Source organism: Cydia pomonella, chromosome 5 (genome assembly GCF_033807575.1).
Source record: "Cydia pomonella isolate Wapato2018A chromosome 5, ilCydPomo1, whole genome shotgun sequence".
NCBI classification, from domain to species: domain Eukaryota; kingdom Metazoa; phylum Arthropoda; class Insecta; order Lepidoptera; family Tortricidae; genus Cydia; species Cydia pomonella.
Genome location: NC_084707.1, coordinates 23,455,238 through 23,474,319, shown reverse-complemented (window position 1 = coordinate 23,474,319; position 19,082 = coordinate 23,455,238). Strand labels below are relative to the sequence as shown.

Sequence of the window (19,082 nt, the reverse complement as noted above, 5' to 3'; positions counted from 1 at the left end):
TTATCCCATTATATTCCTATAAACTAATTAGCAAGATTATAGCAGCTTCGTTTTTACGTTGAGTAAGAAATCGTAGTAAAACTTTTTGGCAAATTGAGTTAAATTAATTGATTGTTAAAGTTTTTTCTGGCCCAATAAAATACCTAAGTAATTGTGGTTTGTATACATTATTTTAAATACCTAAATATACTGAATATAGAAGTATTCACAAAATGAACTAGAATCTTCGGAGCTATTCGAGACCGTCAGGCGCGGCACACGCCAGACAATGATATCGATCGGGCCCGCTCGCATTGTCCGAGCAATACGTCGCCTGACGTAGTTGCGTTTACAGTTTTAACTGAAGATTACTGTGTGCAATAATAGTTAAACTATAGTAGAACCCAAGGCCATCTTAAACTATGCTGGGCCCTTGGGCCCATAAGAATTTGGGGCCCTATTTGAAAGTAAAGAACGCCAATTAAACTAACATTTTTCTACTATGATCTATTTATTATGGGTAATCAAATACACTGTTACTGTCTGTCCTTCGGAGCCCCCTGAGGACGGGGACTCTGAGCACGGGCCCCGTGTGCCCTTACAGCGCGGCTTACGTGGGCGATGACTCGCGAATGCGACGCGGCGCGGCGCGGCGGCCCAACGGCATTCGGAGATCGCCCACGTAGGACACTTCCATAGGTATCAAAGGATTGAATTCACGCGCGCCGCGCCGCGCCGTTTTCGTTCGCGAGTTATTCGCTCAGGTAAGACACTGCCTTACTCGAAATGATTGGGAGCGAGACTAGTTTCGGATAATGGAAATGTGAGTGTTTTGAGACGAAATCACGCAAAAACAACACCTATTTAACGTTGAAATATAAAACGCCTGGAAAATAGACGCTAATACATACTTTTTAGTATAAAATGGACAATTTTTAAATGACGAACGGCTTCAGTGTTCGGATAATCGAAGTTTACTGCATAAAAGAAAAAATAATACATAAGTACCTACCTCTAAACTAGATAGACATTATACTCGTACAAATGTAAAGTAGAGGTGAAGTGATTTCTATGCCCAAATTGTTATCTATATGTGGTGTACCTGTTTGTATTGGTAACCAACCTAATACCTACTAGGTTACCTACGTACCTATTAGTTATTGTTTTCAATTCAATTCACCAAACAAAAAAATACAACAGGTATGCCTCTTTGTTTGATGTTTTTATTACCTACCTGGCTACCTATTATAAGACTTAGGAGCTTTTAAAATGTGTATACCTACATGGTAGATGGACTTTGTTTTTCGTTTCTAAATCCTATAGGTAATGAGTAATCAAAAAATCTAAAACATTTAAACGAGAGGGGCTTAAGAAGGGGTTTATTTTCCATCATGCCAATATTTAGGAAGGAAAATGTAGACTACATTTTGTATGGAGAATATGAAGCGGTCGTCCACTATCGTGTTAATGGTTTAAGATACTAATTATTAAGATAATATTTCTGAAAAAAAAATGATAGATAATATTCACATAGACACATTGCAAATAGATTTTACTTATATAAAAATAAGTTAATTTGGGCAACCACGGACTGGACCAACTTTTTAATAAGGCAACCTGGTACAGTTAGATTATATATAAAATAAGCTTTCATTTGATATAATTCATACGATGAAATAACAAAAAAAAATATATCTGTGGGTACGCAATTTTAATATGCAATCAATTTGCAATGTGTTATTCTGAATATTATCTATCATTTATTTCTTCTTACAAATAAATAACATATGAGGGTAGATATTCCTTGTATTATAACATATCTCCTACCTGAGAGACTACCGCGAACATCGAAATTTTGATCGTCCATCTCAATCTCTATAAGTAAACACTATAGATTGTCGGAGATCGCGGTAGATGAAACTAGTGCTAACGATAATTTTCGGGATTAGTTGCCAAGCAGACCCCAGGCTCCCACGAGCCGTGGCACAAAGCTGAGACAACACCAGGGGGCCTACCGCGAAAACCGAAATTCGCAAATTGCTTTCTCTTTTACTCTCACTAAGACGTAATTAGAGTGACAGAGAAAAATGCCCACAATTGACGAATTTCGATTTTCCCGGTAGCCGCCCAGGTATAAGTATACGATTTAGTTCCCAGTTAAGTAGGTCTACCTAGAAATATGCCCCTGCTAGGCTACTAATGTAGAAGATTATAGCTTTTGCTTAAAATAGTTTGTGTGAATAATTTCGTTTAGGTATATTTTTGATGCAAGCCTCTTTCGCCGATTGCACATAAGTACCTACTACTTAATTTAGATAAATCTATCTATGTACCTACTAATATCATAGAATACTGTTTACTCATCAAGAGGACTTTCGCGAGCGTAAACTTTAATTGAAAAGTTGCGTTGTTTCAACTAGTATCAAAACAATTAGTACTATTATTTTCATCTATTCAAAGAATCGAATAAATTGCAATTGGTGCAGAAGCAAACGTTACGATAAATTGATCGCACTATTGCCCTCTATTGACACAATTTAAAACTACTTCATGTTTTGATTAACACGTTCGCTGCGATATAAGGCTTAAATGCCCTATGCATGTACTCCCACTCCGTGCGGAGGCGAAAAACGGTGAACTTCCCGTGGTGCGGGGGGGTGTATAATGAGAATTTCTATATGTACAAAAGAGACAAGTATAGGTTTGAGTTTAGGACTTTAAGGGCTACTAAATAAAGCATTAAAACTGTGGTAAGGTTTTTCGGCCTGATAACGCACTGATTAATATTTTTTTCGATTCCTTGCGGGTAATAGGCCGTAAGGCCCGACATAGATCACAAGGTCTCTCCACCCCTTCCCGCACTGTTGTAGGTGATAGAATAGTTTACTTCCGATTAGTGTTGTGACATCATTAGCGGGAATAGACGTAAATACGATAGTGCACTATTCAAGTGTTTGTTTACGTTTTTGTGATAGTTCATGGTGTTTTATCATTTATTATGCTTCGGTCAAATAAACGGTGCAGAAGAATGCTGGAATTATCGTTTCAGCAAAATGAAAACAGTGAAAGTGAAAATTCTGATGCGGACAAATCGAGATGGAGAAAAGTGTTTATCAAAAATAATATAAAAAATAATGACTCGCAGCAAAATCGATCCGAAATAAACATCGTCAATCCTGGGCCAAGTAAGGAACCGGAAACTGTCCCAGAGCTACAGCGGAACTACGTGAGTAGAGGAACAGCGAGCACAATTACAATTACCGCTCCTAAAAAACGCAAGTATAATGTGCCAGAGCCTGACACCAGCCGACTTTCTCCTATTCATTTGAAACCGTTATTTCAAACCGATCTAGAAAATACCCCTAGAGCCCGGAAAGTACAACTGTTGAACGAAGGTGACAAAGAGTCGATTTACGTGAGCCCTAGTACTGGTAAAACCTTACAAGTTTTAAAAAATGCTGAAACGTTACCAAGAAACAACCCACAAACTCAATCCATTTTCCGTTCGCCGGCAGTCTATGACACTAAAAACGCGTCGACGTTGACAAGCAGGTGTAGTTCCGTAAGCGATATATCGTGTGCAAAATCTCTTCCGTGCCCGTTAAACAAAGATGCAATTGATGAATTATTAGCTGGACCATCTTTTGAAGACCAACAAAACGAATCGTTTTTGGAAACCAGCTCTAATAACATGAATGCAGCCTCTCCAGCCCAATCCCCAAATCTTCGCAAGACCGTTCGTAGTCCGTTAAATAATGATGCAATTGATAATATAGCAGCAGGACCATCTTTTGAAAACTATCAAAACGAATCGTTTTTGGAGACCAGTTCTAATAATGTGAATGTAGCCTCTCCAGCCTATTCCACAAATTTTGATAAGACTGCTCGTAAGATAGGGGAATCGGTTGACATAGAACCTACCAATGAAGACCACTCGGACACGGATGAAGATTTTAACCCAAATCTAATCAGTTCTCAATCAGATACCAGTAGCACTTCTTCCGGAAGCGATTTCTCGGTTAGTGAAGATGATTCCGAAAATGTCGAAGAAATGCAACCCAACGTAATTCCTCCAGTAGCAAATTCTATGGGCGAAGATGAGTGGCAAGATATTGATGATACGATTCCTAATTTCGAAGAATTCACTGAAAATTGTAAGATAAACATTCCCGATGATGCAGTTACCCCTGAAGATTATTACAATTTATTTGTTACAAAGGATATTATTGCTAAGATGGTCGTAGAAACAAATAATTATGCCCAAAAATTCATAGCAGGTAATCAAGTTAAGCCCAAATCACGAGTTCGAGCTTGGATTCCTACAGATCAAGAGGAAATGAAAAAGTTTTTGGGCGTGATTATGGTGATGGGTTTAGTAAAACTACCACACATAAATGATTACTGGTCGAGAAAGAGTATTTATAGAAATCAGTATGTGGTTTCAGCTATGAAGAGAGACCGATTTCTGCTAATTTTGAAATTTTGGCACTTTAGTCAAGAGGACCCTGATGATAGAAATAAACTTGCTAAAATTAAAGATGTGTTTTCTATGCTGCTTCAGAGATTTCACACGGTCTTAATACCCGGAAAGTATTTAGTAATCGATGAATCGATGATACCATGGCGGGGACGATTAAAATTTCGACAGTATTTAAAAGGTAAGTCCCATAAATACGGGGTGAAGCTGTACAAATTATGTACGCCGGATGGGTATACTTTCAACGTGAATGTTTATACTGGTAAAGGTGATAATGGCAGAGAGTTAAATCACGGAAAAGAGACTGTTTTAAGATTAATAAGGGGCCTTGAAAATGAAGGAAGAACCGTAGTGACTGATAATTTCTACAATTCAATAGATCTTGCAGAGGAGCTTATACGCAAAAAAACATTCCTTTGTGGTACTTTGCGTCCAAATCGGAAAGGTCTCCCAAAACGCATAGTAGCATCAAAACTAAAAAAAGGCCAAATAACTGGTGCAATGAATGAGAATGGGGTTCGAATTATAAAATGGGTGGATAAGAGACCAGTTAATATGATTTCTACATGTCGGGATCATGATTTGATGATAAAGGACACCGGTAAGATAAGACGTACTACCGGAGAAGCAATTAAAAAACCACAGTGCATCATGACCTACAATGAAAATAAAAAGGGTATAGACTTTAGTGACCAGATGTCATCGTACTACACAACCCTAAAGAGAGGAATCAAGTGGTTTCGTAAAGTCATGCTTGAATTGCTATTTGGGACAGCTTTGGTCAATAGCTGGGTGGTTTACAATATTCGGCAGCCAGTTCCAATTTCAAAGAAAGATTTCATCGAAGCGATCATAGCAGCATATACCAAAACGCCAATCACGGATACTAACTCAGGTAAGTCTATTATTTATTATTTCAATCATTTAAGGTCACCCGAGGCAAATGCAACTATGAGGGTAACGTAACGAATTAAAATTGCTCTTAATTTAATATATAATTTTTATAAAGATCAAGCTCTGTTTTATTTTGACAAAACAATAATAGTTCTATGTTCGCTCAAACAGTTGTTGGGTCTTACAAATTGGATTAAATTAAAATGTATTTCAATTAGTTACATTGGCACTTACGCAACTATGACATAAGTGCATATACATAATTAGTATTGTATGAAATATTTATTTAATAATATCATGAGTAATTTTCATGCAGTTATATGATAATATTATGTATCTATTTATATACAGAACTAGCTTCTACCCAGGTTTCAAAATCGGTCCAGCGGTTTAGGCGTAAAGAGATAACATACAGACAGATAGGTAGTTACTTTCGTATTTATAATATTAGTATGGCAATAGATCCCGCAATGTAAATCTAGTTCCCGCAAAACAAGCCTTACAGTTAATTGGTGGGTAAGGCAAGAATTATTAGTGAAAAAATAATGCCATATTAATAATATATATTATTTACTTTCAGATGGTCAAAATGAGGTAGTCTTAAAGAAAAAACACAACTTCGAAAAGAAAGGTGAGAAGAGGAGAATTTGTGCCGGCTGCTACCAAAAGCTGCGTGGTACACTCAACAGCCGAGAAGCAAATAGAAAAGTAAAGAAAATAAAATCTTTCTGCGTAGAATGTAAGAAAGGATACTGCTTGTCATGTTTCTATAAAACTCACATGTAATTAATTAATTTTTCACATATAATGTGAAAAATAATACTGGCTGTCTATTTTTTTTGATTCTTTAATAAATGATATAAAAAGGATATGTCGATAACTTATTTCCCATCACTAATACTTCCTAAAATAAACCTATTATTCAGTGCGTCATCGGGTTACAAGGCCTTACATGTATTTTTGTATATATCTCTCAAGTAAATAGTAGGAACCCGGGGCGAAGCAAGTACTGTAACCACCAACTCGTCGACTATCGATATTGATAGGGATGTGTCCACATTTTTCCATTTTTGTATAATTATAGTCATTTATATGAGTCGATACCTTACTAGGTCAATGAGCCCCATATCGCCGCGGCGTAAACATTGAGTATCAGGCCAATCGGCCATTTAACGCACCATATAAAAAAACGTCAGTTTTAGTTCCGCAGCGAACGTGTTAAAGCGCCATCTATACGTTTCTCGACGCATTACTTGCGCACGATGTAAGAACACATAATATTCACATCGGTCATGTTTGCTTGAGCTTCAACGTATGCTAAGTAGTAACTACATTCAACAGTAGATGGCGCATAACCACATAATTTTGAGAGTGCACGAAGTGTGAAATAATTCAAGTTTAATTAATAAAATAATTTAATAACGAACCTTTTCCATTAAAACTGAAACATTTTCGTCCTTTTATATTTTTTTTAATTAGCTACATAAGTACTTATGTAAAAATAAAAGGAATAGTATAATGATGTACCTTTTTAAAAGATGAATTATACCGGGTGTGGCCTATAACACGAGCAAATAATATTAATAAGGTTAAGTACACGAAATGTTACGACATGTCATCGTTTGAAAATATGAATTACCTAAGTACACGATACGAGTAAGCAAATTAAAAATCATTAGGTGCCAATAATGATACCCAAGCAAGCGAAAGATTCCAAAATCGAAAAGTGGAATCTGGAGCGTTGCGAGGGTGTCAAGGCACTAGGGTTAAACAAATTTTACAACAACGTAAAGAAAATTCTAACTGTAGAATATCAAACAAAATTTATTTATTTAATATATTTGGACAATAATAAATTATGTTTGTAGCCTTGTTTTTTGTGTTTGAATTTAATCATTTTTATATTTAAATTTTATTTTGTGATGTGTTATATGGGTACCTGAAATAAATAATTTTTATTTCATTTTATTTATTTAAAATCAAACCAAATCAAATCCAAATTAACGTTATTAAATATTTGTTTTTCAAAATTATCATTTAAAAGTCTGTTCTACCAGATAACATAAGGAAACAACTCAAAATTTGTATCAGATTACTTTGCCACACATGTGGATATTGCAACTTTGTCATCCGTTTTTGAACAATCAAGAGAACCTTTACTAGGGTGTGGTGAAAATAAAAGTATAATTAGATCATTGTAACATTTAATGTGGGACCGTGCGAAGTGCGTGGTGGGGGTAAGTAAAGCGATCCCAGCGCATAAGGTGGTAAAAATTTGAACTAACTGCGGATAGCGTCCTTAACATTTCGTACAATTATATGGCTCGAAATGAAACTTTGATTTACGATTACTCCTGAAATATTCATTTAAATTGTATGGTGTAAGGGACCATTGTAATCTGTATGAAATGCTTAATATAACTAACGTATTTATTTTGATAATTGTTAATAATGTAGGTATCCATGTAAATAGCTTTGCAAATGCCACATATTACGTGATCTTTTTCTAGAAATTAAGAATGGATATAGTAAGTTATCCTTAAAAGATAGACATTTCACATCGCGGACTTTTTTGTAGACCTATGAATGAGAAACAACCCCACCATACATTGTGTTGTTATAGCTCAAACGGATTAGGCAGCGTTTTCGATTAAAGCTCCTAGCCAGCGTGATTTTTTCCGACAACATCGTTATATTTCAAACAATTTACACAAAACCTTAACAAGTTATATACTTAAGCCTTCCTCAAGAATCACTCTATTGATAGATGAAAGTCGTATGAAAATCCGTTCAGTAGTTTTTAGTTTTGGAGTAGTTTTATAAGATGTAGTGAATTGATGTTTTCCCCTAGAATTGCGGACACTAGGTTGCGTGACAGTCGTGCACGCTCCCAATATGTTTTATGAAACGGAAATTGTACAGATTTCCACTCTAATGTACACTGATCGATTATTTTAGTATCTAAACATTATTTTCGCCTGCTTGATACAAGGACCGTGTGGCCTAATGGATAAGGCGTCGGACTTCGGATCCGAAGATTGCAGGTTCGAGTCCTGTCACGGTCGATAATGTCTCTTTTTGTTTGTATAGTTTTGTTACACACAGTTAAGTTCTACCAAATTTTTTTAATAAAAAAAAATATTTTGTGAAAACAGAGTTTTTTTTACTACTTAACCATGTTAACTTTACAGTTGTAATTACAATTGTATAAAATATTGTGATATTGTATTCGAATAAATGTTATTCTTTTACTAATGCAATTTTTTATTAGACTAAATAACAATATAAATTGTTTACAATATTTACTTTAGCGCCATCTCTGCAATGTAAGCCGAACTAAGGAGATACTATGTAAAGAAAAATTGAACTATTTTAGAAGCCAGCTAAACGTTGATAGTAGTTCCGAAATATTCCGCGAGATGGCATAAAACACAATTTTGGTAAATGAATTCTTGTACTATGTTCAATTTAATTTAATTTATAAAAGGCAGCAATAGAGTGAAAACGATTATTATAACTAGATAGTATACTAAATGTGGCTTAGTTTGAGCAACACTACCCGGAGCAAATAGAAGTTACCTTAAAGTAAACAACTTCCATATACATTTATTGTATTCTTATATATTAGATAAGATACCATTTCCCGTTGACCTGGTGTCACAATTTCACCGTGCCAAGCCGAGCCGATATAAACATGGTCGGACGCGAGGGCCGGTCACTTGAGAATTGACAGTGACACAAATTATTCGGAAATTAAGGTACCCATGGAAGGTGGGTTGCTTAATAGAGCCGAGTGCTTTTAAGGTACACTAGGTTTAGCCAGCAGTTGTAAAAATTGTAACGCTTTTTTAGATCACAAATTGTGATTTGTGAAAATGTTTGCCTACCGTATTGAGATTCTTGAAGTCCTTTTCTAGTACCTTAAATGATTCAGAACATGATTCTTTTACTTTCACTAGATTGAAAAAAATCACGAAAGTAGGTTTAAAACGTACCTTAACAATTTAGTAATTTTTTTTGCACAAAAGATAAAAATAAGAAATTAAAAATTCGTAATTCTATTTTTGGTCGATCGATCTCATCGATTACTTTTACAGTAACAGCTGTTGGATCTCCGAACAATAATAAATAAATACAATTTTTCAGATGTAGTTATGCTCGTCAGCTGTTTGTTTTTTGCCGGTCCGGATTAGTTAGATCCTACTGCATATAACCATGTTAGGAACGGTATTCCAAACCATGCCGAGGTGAGGGCTACTGGGAGATGGTGCCCTATTGATTTTCCGACAAACAATACGCCGATTTTCGATTCGCCGAAAACGATTCGCAGACGAGTTCTTTGGCCGAGTAACGATCGGCATAATGTCATTTTTAGGGTTCCGTAGCCAAATGACAAAAAACGGAACCCTTATAGATTCGTCATGTCCGTCTGTCTGTCCGATTATGTCACAGCCACTTTTTTCCGAAACTATAAGAGCTATACTGTTCAAACTTAGTAAGTGGATGTATTCTATGAACCGCATTAAGATGTTCACACAAAAATAGAAAAAAAAAACAATAAATTTTGGGGGTTCCCCATACTTAGAACTGAAACTCAAAAAATTTTTTTCATCAAACCCATACGTGTGGGGTATCTATGGATAGGTCTTCAAAAATGATATTGAGGTTTCTAATATCATTTTTTTTTCTAAAATTAATAGTTTGCGCGAGAGACACTTCCAAAAGTGGTAAAAAGTGTGCCCCCCCGTAGCTTCTAAAATAACAGAATGAAAAATCTAAAAAAAATATATGATATACATTGTCATGCAAACTTCCACCGAAAATTGGTTTGAACGAGATCTAGTAAGTAGTTTTTTTTAATACGTCATAAAATTTAAAAAAAAAAATTTTTTTCATCAAACCCATACGTGTGGGGTATCTATGGATAGGTCTTCAAAAATGATATTTAGGTTTCTAAGATATTTTTTTTCTAAATTGAATAGTTTGCGCGAGAGACACTTCTAAAGTGAAAAAATGTGTGTCCCCCCCCCGTAACTTCTAAAATAACAGAATGAAACATCTAAAAAAAATTTATGATATACATTACTATGCAAACTTCCACCGAAAATTGGTTTGAACGAGATCTAGTGAGTAGTTTTTTTTAATACGTCATAAAATTAAAAAAAAAAAAAATTCATCAAACCCATACGTGTGGGGTATCTATGGATAGGTCTTCAAAAATGATATTTAGGTTTCTAATATAATTTTTTTCTAAACTGAATAGTTTGCGCGAGAGACACTTCCAAAGTGGTAAAATGTGTGTCCAAAGTGGTAAAATGTTGAACAAGATCTAGCAAGTAGATTTTTTTTAATACGTCTTAAATGGTACGGAACCCTTCATGCGCGAGTCCGACTCGCACTTGGCCGCTTTTTTGTTAGAGGCGTTTCAATCGTCGAGTGCGAGCGTCAGACTTTAACTCTAATTTCTGACCTTTGTGTTGCTTAAATGCCATGAGTCCCATATAGACGTTTGATCCTCAGGAAAACCAAGATCGTTTGACATTATTTACAAAAACTGGTAAGTAGCCAATAACCTACTTTCATCATGCTGCATTGAAATATGCCACAAAAGCTTAAAAAGCCACAAACTTTACACCTACATTTCCTATTTTTCAAAACCCTTACCATTTTCAATGCCTTCCAACCCCCCAGGGGGTTAGGGGTCTAAGTGCAGAAACAAAAGCTAACAAATGACCCCCATAGCTTTATCGGGCCCAATAAATGACTCCGCGCGCATTCCATCAATTTCAGCCCAACATCAGTCACGTATTTAAAGTTGGCTAAAAATGGAGATATGGTGGCGTATAAATTGGGTGCTTAGGGGTGATTTCCTGCTTTGTGGAATAGACGACTATTTTAAAATTACGTTAGGTGGGCCGATTTTAATACTGTTGTCGTATTTTCTTTCGTCTGATTTCCATCCTTTTTTAAAAATTTTATGACGAAAGTGGATGACCCGTGCGAAATCTACTTTTCATCACACTTGCTCGAAAAAGATCTTATTTCATGCAGGTGTGCTGAAGGACAAAGGCCTATTTTGTTCCCGCGGGAGTTATGGATTGTGAAAAAAAGCTATAACTAGCTAGCTAGCTTAGCTATAGCTTTTTTCTTTAATTATGTCAATTATTCATACAAACCAAGTAGCATAAATGAGTTTTACTTTTAAAATACTGACGTTTATAATTTAATATATTTGTTTTTGTATAACATTATTTAATTTGATTAATTTAACAGCCTTTTAAAATATTTTTTACATAATATTCAATCGTGGCTGAATGCCGAATAGGTCTGTGTCTTCGATGCCTCACCTGCCAATAAATTACAAAATGGCGGACGAATGTTTGGTATGCCACCGTATTTAAGAATTATTTTGCTCAAAATTTATTTTATTCTTCGCAAGTGTGATGAAAAACATTGTGTGTAACTCCGGGGGTAAGAATATTGCAAACTCGGGTCTTTAATTACCACCCTCGTATCCAAAATTTCACTTAACCCCCTCGTTGCACAATGTACTACTTTCTGTCTGGATATTCACATTATTGAAAATATTTTGACACAATTTGTTGTATATCAAATTATCAACCACAGCTATGAGTTAGGAGCAATTAAAAATGTGTATGAAGTCTGTTTTTCGCTCCTAATTTTTACAATAAAAAAAAAACGAAAAAATGAAACAGCATAGCTATGATTAATATACATTAAATTATGCAGAAATATTTTCCATAAATATCCAAAGAGGAAAATGGGGACTACGTTTGTACGGAAAAGTGGTTTTTCTTCTTAAGTAAGTTTTTACTAAATGTATAAAATTATTCAAACTGATTACATCGCTTATGCTAATTTGACGTAAGTATTAATTAATAAAGTAAGTAGGTTTTAATAAGTGAGAAGTTTTAAGAGTGTTACATAAGGAAACCGAAAGATTTTGACAGTGTATTACTGATCACATTTAGAGACTAAAATGTCATATAAACTTTTCTGGATTTCGCCTAGTTTCACAGTTAATACCATAAAAAAAACATCTTATCGTAACTTAGTGCAAAATGCCTTTTTGATCGCGATGATGCCATTATGGGGCGTAGTCTAAATATCCTTATTGATAGATGTCAAAAAGTGACAAGTAACCTTTGCAAGAACTAGTTTATACAATAAAAAATCGTAAAAAATTATTTTAGTGCCAGTTTTACCATAACATTAACTTCTTATGTATAAATACGTTCAAAATTTGAAAAAAAAAAAAAAAAATTTTTTTTCGCGAAATTTACTGAAACTCATATAACATTTTTTCCTTCTTTTAGCCTCAGAAGTACGTGGTTAAAATCTTTCGGTTTGTATAAGTAAATAGTAGTAATAAATAAAGGCATTTCAATGACTGCCAAGAAAAGTATTTTAGAATAAGAATATTTCAAGCCCGATTCTAATTTAACAACTTATTACGGTTATGATCGTATTTTGATATGACTCATTTTGATTCTTTATACTCCAGTAGGTACATTATCCACGTGCACATGCCATATTTAATTTCCCGCTTTTTATGAGACGAATTGCTGACACAATAGGACCTCACGCCTTCATCATCTGGTGAATATAACGTTCCATTATCAAGGACAAAATGAGATAATAACTACCTACTCGTACTTGTACAGGAATTAGGGTGACCAAACAACAGTTTCCGGGGCACGCGGGGAATAAACATTGTTTTATTACATTTGTAACTTAGAGCCGTTGTTCGGGCACATTAGTGCGTTCAACGCGTGGGGTAAACGCGCCAAATACTGAAAATGGGATTAAAAATATCATTTTTTTTTATTTACTTATAAAAGGCACAATAAACAGACAACATTCACAAAATTACAATATATAAGTAGTAGGTATTATATAAGAATGCCATCCAAAATGAGCATGCACAGCGAGATAAAATAACGAGCAAAAACTATACTAAAATTATAAAAAATATCCTAAAACTACAGTAAAATACAAAATAATATAAATAATTATGACATGTCAAATCACTCACCCATGCCTATATCGGCTATATCAATCGCCCATGTTCACAATTTTTCTTGATTATGTTGTCTACAAAATAGTTACAAAATGGTGCCCATAAAATCGAAAATGTTATTACTAAACTATACAAACTAACATCTACATTTCTTAACGTACATTACCAGCGACCGGCTAAGTAGGTTCTCTGTTACAGAAAAAACGAAAAGGCAGAGAACGAGAGGCGGCAAACGTCGAACAGATCGAAAATGCGTTGTCGGCTGCTAGCGTAGCGCGTAGCTTGCGCTAACTGGTGGACATTATGACATACTTAAGGCCCAATTCGAAGTTTAAGATAGTACGTCAAATATTAGGTCTAGATACGATATTTAATGTATCTTAAACTTCGAATCGGACCCCTACTCTGCTAATCACGCCTCGAAAAAAAAACGTTATAAACATAACCCAGTTTACGCGAACTCCGGTAAAACTGATAACTTTCCAACCTAAATTATCCCTTACAGGCCAGTAACATTTCCCCTTACCCTATAATTTTAAATGTTTAAATGCAAATTCACGAAATGCGACGAAATTAAGATATAATGCGGGGCTCCTTAAATTTCAGTAGCAATTCGCAGTATACTGCTGAATTCAGTTCAAAACGTTATATGCGCCATACCTGGCGGCTCGGTAGTGCCCGCGCCAAGACATATCTACATTTCGTGGAGCTTTCACGGTTTACACTTTTACCACGACGTGCGTTGTTGTCGTTGCTTGTAATAGCATCAGTGAAATCTACTGATGTGCCGTCGGAGTTTCCGAAATAACGAAATTACCCATTGGAAAAAATTTGGAAACTATAGGAACCGAAAATTTTAATTTGCAAAATGAACATTTCCTTTGTTGCCTGTGAAATTTTCATGAAATATACGAGAAACTTTCGATTTTTTTTAACTTTCCGCAACCAAACAATAAGTTATAAAATATACTTAAGTATATCATAACAGCTTTATTCATAACATTTTAAAATGACAGATCAAGGCAAACGATATTAAATAATTGAAGCACGGATAGCAGCGCGTTTAGTGAATCGAATCGAAAACCAAGGTCTCCTTTTCAGCATAGGCAAAAATTATTATTACAGTACATATGGGGCTACTTTATAGCACTAGTGCGAGAAGTAGCATATTACGTTACTGTGTCGAACATTTAAAGGGCCATATGTACTGTAAAACGTTGTACGATACATGTGCGAATAGGTAATTCGCAACTCGTGTCGATTTAAAACACTCCCTTCGGTCGTGTTTTAATTTATCGCCACTCGTTTCGAATTTCCTATTTTTCGCACTTGTATCGTAATGTACTATTTTGTAAAATTTTCAAAATGGCGGAGCCATGGGGGTTCGTGAGGTCAACAGCCACGCCATAAGTATCGAGTAAAATTATTGGGTTTTAAAAACTTGGCGACACTTTACATATACCGTTTTTGGTGGTATATATTTTAGTTAGGCTCTTTTGCGACTAGAGAGAGTATTTGTAATTTATGCCAAATGTGCGCTGTTCAAACCTTGCGGGTTGTATTTAGGAAGTATTTAGTTATTGTTAGTTAGTTTTAGCGTATGAAGGGTTAGTTTCTGTTCAGGTTTAGGTAATGTAGGTTTTGTTTTAAAAATAGTTTGTTACGTGTAAAATTGTAATATTATAAATACATGATTATTATTATAATGTGACATAGTTTATATCAGACTAAGTGTTAAGAATAGGGTAACGCTTGAATTAAAGCTTAAAGTAGGTACATATGGTGCTACTTTTCCGCACTAGTGCGTAAATGAGTACATTATGTAACTAAGTATGTCGAAAATTTAAAGGGTCATATGTACGATACATGTGCGAATAGGTAATGAATTTCCTATTTTTCGCACTTGTATCGTAAATAACTCGATTATAACGTTAACGTAGGTACCCTGCATCATTCAGAATTTACTTCCGAAACGGAAATAAATTCTTACGTACCTTAAAAGGTCCCCTTGCATATTCAAATTCAAGAAACGCCTCCAAAATTCTTGCAAAAAAGTATTAAGTGTCACACACACAAAATGACATAAACTCTTTTTCAAGAAATTCCAGATCAAATACAAGGTAAGTAAATAGGCTGATGATCAAAGCTTGACGACGGGGCGAACCGACGTAACCCAAGTTATAACAAAACCGGGAATTGGCAACGCGGGCACGTAGTCGCCAAAAATTCGCGAGCTCAGATCAACAAGAGATCTCGCCGAAAATCATCGGGGCGAAAAAACATCGGAGCTGTAGTAGTTATGACGGGTGGCGGCGGTGTGGCGCAATAACGTGAACGTATAGGAAATTGATATAAAGTAGAGTAGGTAAGTAAGAACCTTTGGGTAGGGTACAGAACTACAGAGCCATGGTATACAAGGTGCCCGTGAGGTGCCATTCCTGGTCATATTTAGAAACTAAAATGTCATATAAAATTTTCAGGATTAGGTATAGTTTCAGAGATAATTAAATGTTTTTTGGAATCATTCTTTCGCCATAAGTCGGTACAAAACACATTTTTGACTGCGGTATTGCCACTTTGAGGTCTAGCCTGGACATTGATTTTCATCGATTGATTGACATCGAAAAATTAAAAAAAATGTATTCGAGAGGCTACCCCCAAATAAAAAAAAAAACTTTTTAGTTAATTTTACGTTATGTGTTTACGTTGTGTGTTTACCTTTTATGTAGTGTTCAAAAAAGGAAAAAAAAAAAACAAAAAAAAATTAAATATCAAAGTCAATGTCAAAATAGGGAGCGTGCATGAACTGTCGGAGGCAGGACACGGGGCCGATTTTTGAATTTCGAGTGCTCGATTTCGTGTAATTCCCTTCAATTTCTCTCCACTACTAGGCATTTAAATTCTACTAATATAATTGAAAACGAGTGGTCAATACCACTTGATTCCCAATTTCTATAGCTCGTATTTCTAAAATATCAATTCGCCGTTTGCCACAGATTTTCGAGTGACGAATTTGAGCGCTCGAAATTCAAAAATCAGCCCCCAGGAGCCGTAAAATTTTTGGAGCCCATAAGATGGCAGACTCTCCAACGCGCACAGACCCTATATTCTTTAGTCAAATAGACAGCAACAAGCAGCAGACTAGCAACAAGAACTTTGAAATTGTTAAGTTTTACAAATATCATCTTAATTTAAAAAAATATCAGAGCAATTCATTAATGCAGCTATTATTGTTCTTACAAAATAATGAATTATTTTAGATATCTCAAACCTCATAATAAGAATTTCACAAAAGGATTTTCAAACACCAATATTGTATAAAAAATAGTTAATAAACTTTCTAGAATAATATCTAATTGTCGAAAAATAGGGGTAACCTAATATATACACTTAATTAACATTATATCTACAATAACAATATACATAATGGACAGATACAAAGGATTACTATATGGTACCCAGGATGTTAGCGGCATTTCCTCGTTGTATCGCAATACTGATACGTTGTGCGAGGAAGCCGCCAGCTCTTCGGTCAACGTCAACCAGACGCTTCGCGATTTCTGCAAAAAACTTGTGCGCGCTGGGACCCCAAGGACCTAGAGTTTCAACACCAAATCGCACAAAATGGCTCTTATATTTATAACATTATTTTTTGGTTAGTATTTAGTTACAGTGCGTACCTAATGTGCACCTACATATACCTAGTACTAGTAGCAGATTGTCGATCTAAATTTACCTACCTAACCGCCTAAATCTAAACTTAGCAGGACTACATCTCACATGACAACTGATGTGCGAATTGAAGTGGTTTTTAATGAGGTAGGTCGCTCATGATGGATCTCATGAGAATAATGATAACCTTCTAGTTAGGTAGTTGACATAGCTCAGAAAGATGCTGAATCGAGGCCATCAGAAAAAGCCCCTTGAAAAGATGCAAAATCAACGTCAGGATGATGAAATCTTTTAAAAAAGATTTACGCATGCCAGGCACAGCAATGATTAAAAACAACCTCTTATTAATAAGGGATTAGGTGCAAATTGACTAATGAAACTTTTCTTGCATATAAATATGGATCTAAGTTTTTTTTATATAGCGGGATCATTCCTCCACGTCCCATCCCTTGCACCACTACATTCCCATCACGTCGGTAAAGGTATCCCGGTCAAAAAGTTAACTCGTGCGCGCCCGCGCCGGCAAACATCCCTTTGAGAAATCATGGATTTTTTACTTATGCGTCTTCTGTTGCGGCCGCTGGCGTTGATAAATGGAAGTGTTTGCGGGAATTTGGGATGTCAGCAGGGGATGGTTAGTGGTAATTTTGGTCAGCTAGTGATATTGAGGAAAGAGTAAATAGAAAAAGGATATTTTTGCGATTTAGGTATTTTGCTAGTGATATTTAGATTTAGAAAGTAAACAGAAAGAGGGCCTTTTTGCGACACTGGATTTAATTTGTTAAAACCTTTTTAATATTTGTTCTTATCTTGTCGGGCATTCAAATACGGCAAGGTACAGAAGGAGAAACAAACGTTTGACATATATCAATGTCACTTTAAGAAAATAAAACTAGCTAACGATATCAGATGCGTGCACAGAAGAATTCTATATTTCTATGCAGAAATCCTTTAGTTTCTAATATCTATTATTAGAAACTAAAGGATTTCTGCAATTAGGAGTCCGAAGCAAATTCGGCCGAGTTTCACCTTCTGATACAAACGGAGTTTCATTCCCAAACTACGTGTTGGATTGTAATACAACTCTGGCCAACATGGAACTCGAAACCACATCTTTGGATTGCCGTTCCAACGAGTTACCAATGCGCTAGCTGACCATCCATCATTTAATGCGAATTCAGCCACGGATAGACGGCTTGATTTTCACCTATACCTTACGATTTAAAATATACCATAAATTCATGTTTATAGACTCACATAAAACCAGAGAACATTTTTCACGAAACAATCTCGCAGCCAGAATCATCGGAGCCATAAACGCGACCGTAAAATGATAATGTCGACAAGACATCACGATCGGTCCCGCGGGGAAGATGTATGCAAAGGGGTAGTTAGTGGAGATGGCTTTGATTAGACGTGTGGTGGTGAGCCTTGGCACTACTTAAGTTTTATGTGTGTTAGTTTTAGTTGGTAAGACGAAAAGGGACGGCCGCTTTTCCATATGACAGCGCGGCTTACGTGGGCGATGACTCGCGAATGCGACGCGGCGCGGCGGCCCAACGCGCGGCATTCAGAGATCGCCCACTTAGGACACTTCCATAGGTATCAAAGGATTGAATTCACCCGCGCCGCGCCGCTTCGCGTTCGCGAGTTATTCGCTCAGGTAAGACACTGCCTAAATCTAGTCCCCATTTTCGTCTCTGTATATTTACATTATAGAAAATATTTTTACATACTTAATTTGATGTTTAATTTTTTCCGATTTTTTGGCTATTGTAAAAATTAGGAACACAAACAGATTTCATATTATAAACTTATAATAATTTTAAGTTCTAAAAAAATCAAACGTAGGGACATAGTTGTGGTTGATATACAAAAAATTGTGTCAAAATACTTTCAATACATCCACGTAGTAATGCTCTCATAGGATAAGGTAGGATGCCTGTAATTATGTAGTTTATGTAGCTTCAGGTTTCATAGTAAAAAAATGCAGCAAATTTAAATTATTCATACAAAACT

General features: G+C 35.6%; 1 long non-coding RNA gene and 1 other non-coding gene across 2 annotated transcripts; both read left to right on the top strand.

The window, feature by feature from the left end:
* Positions 1 to 5,226: 5,226 nt before the first annotated feature.
* On the top strand, positions 5,227 to 6,219 carry LOC133518127 (uncharacterized). The gene is made up of 2 exons (XR_009799445.1): positions 5,227 to 5,351; positions 5,931 to 6,219. It is a non-coding gene; the product is annotated as an uncharacterized LOC133518127 (long non-coding RNA).
* Positions 6,220 to 8,342: 2,123 nt separating this feature from the next.
* On the top strand, positions 8,343 to 8,415 carry Trnar-ucg (transfer RNA arginine (anticodon UCG)). The gene has a single exon. It is a non-coding gene; the product is annotated as a tRNA-Arg (tRNA).
* The last annotated feature ends 10,667 nt before the right edge of the window (positions 8,416 to 19,082 follow it).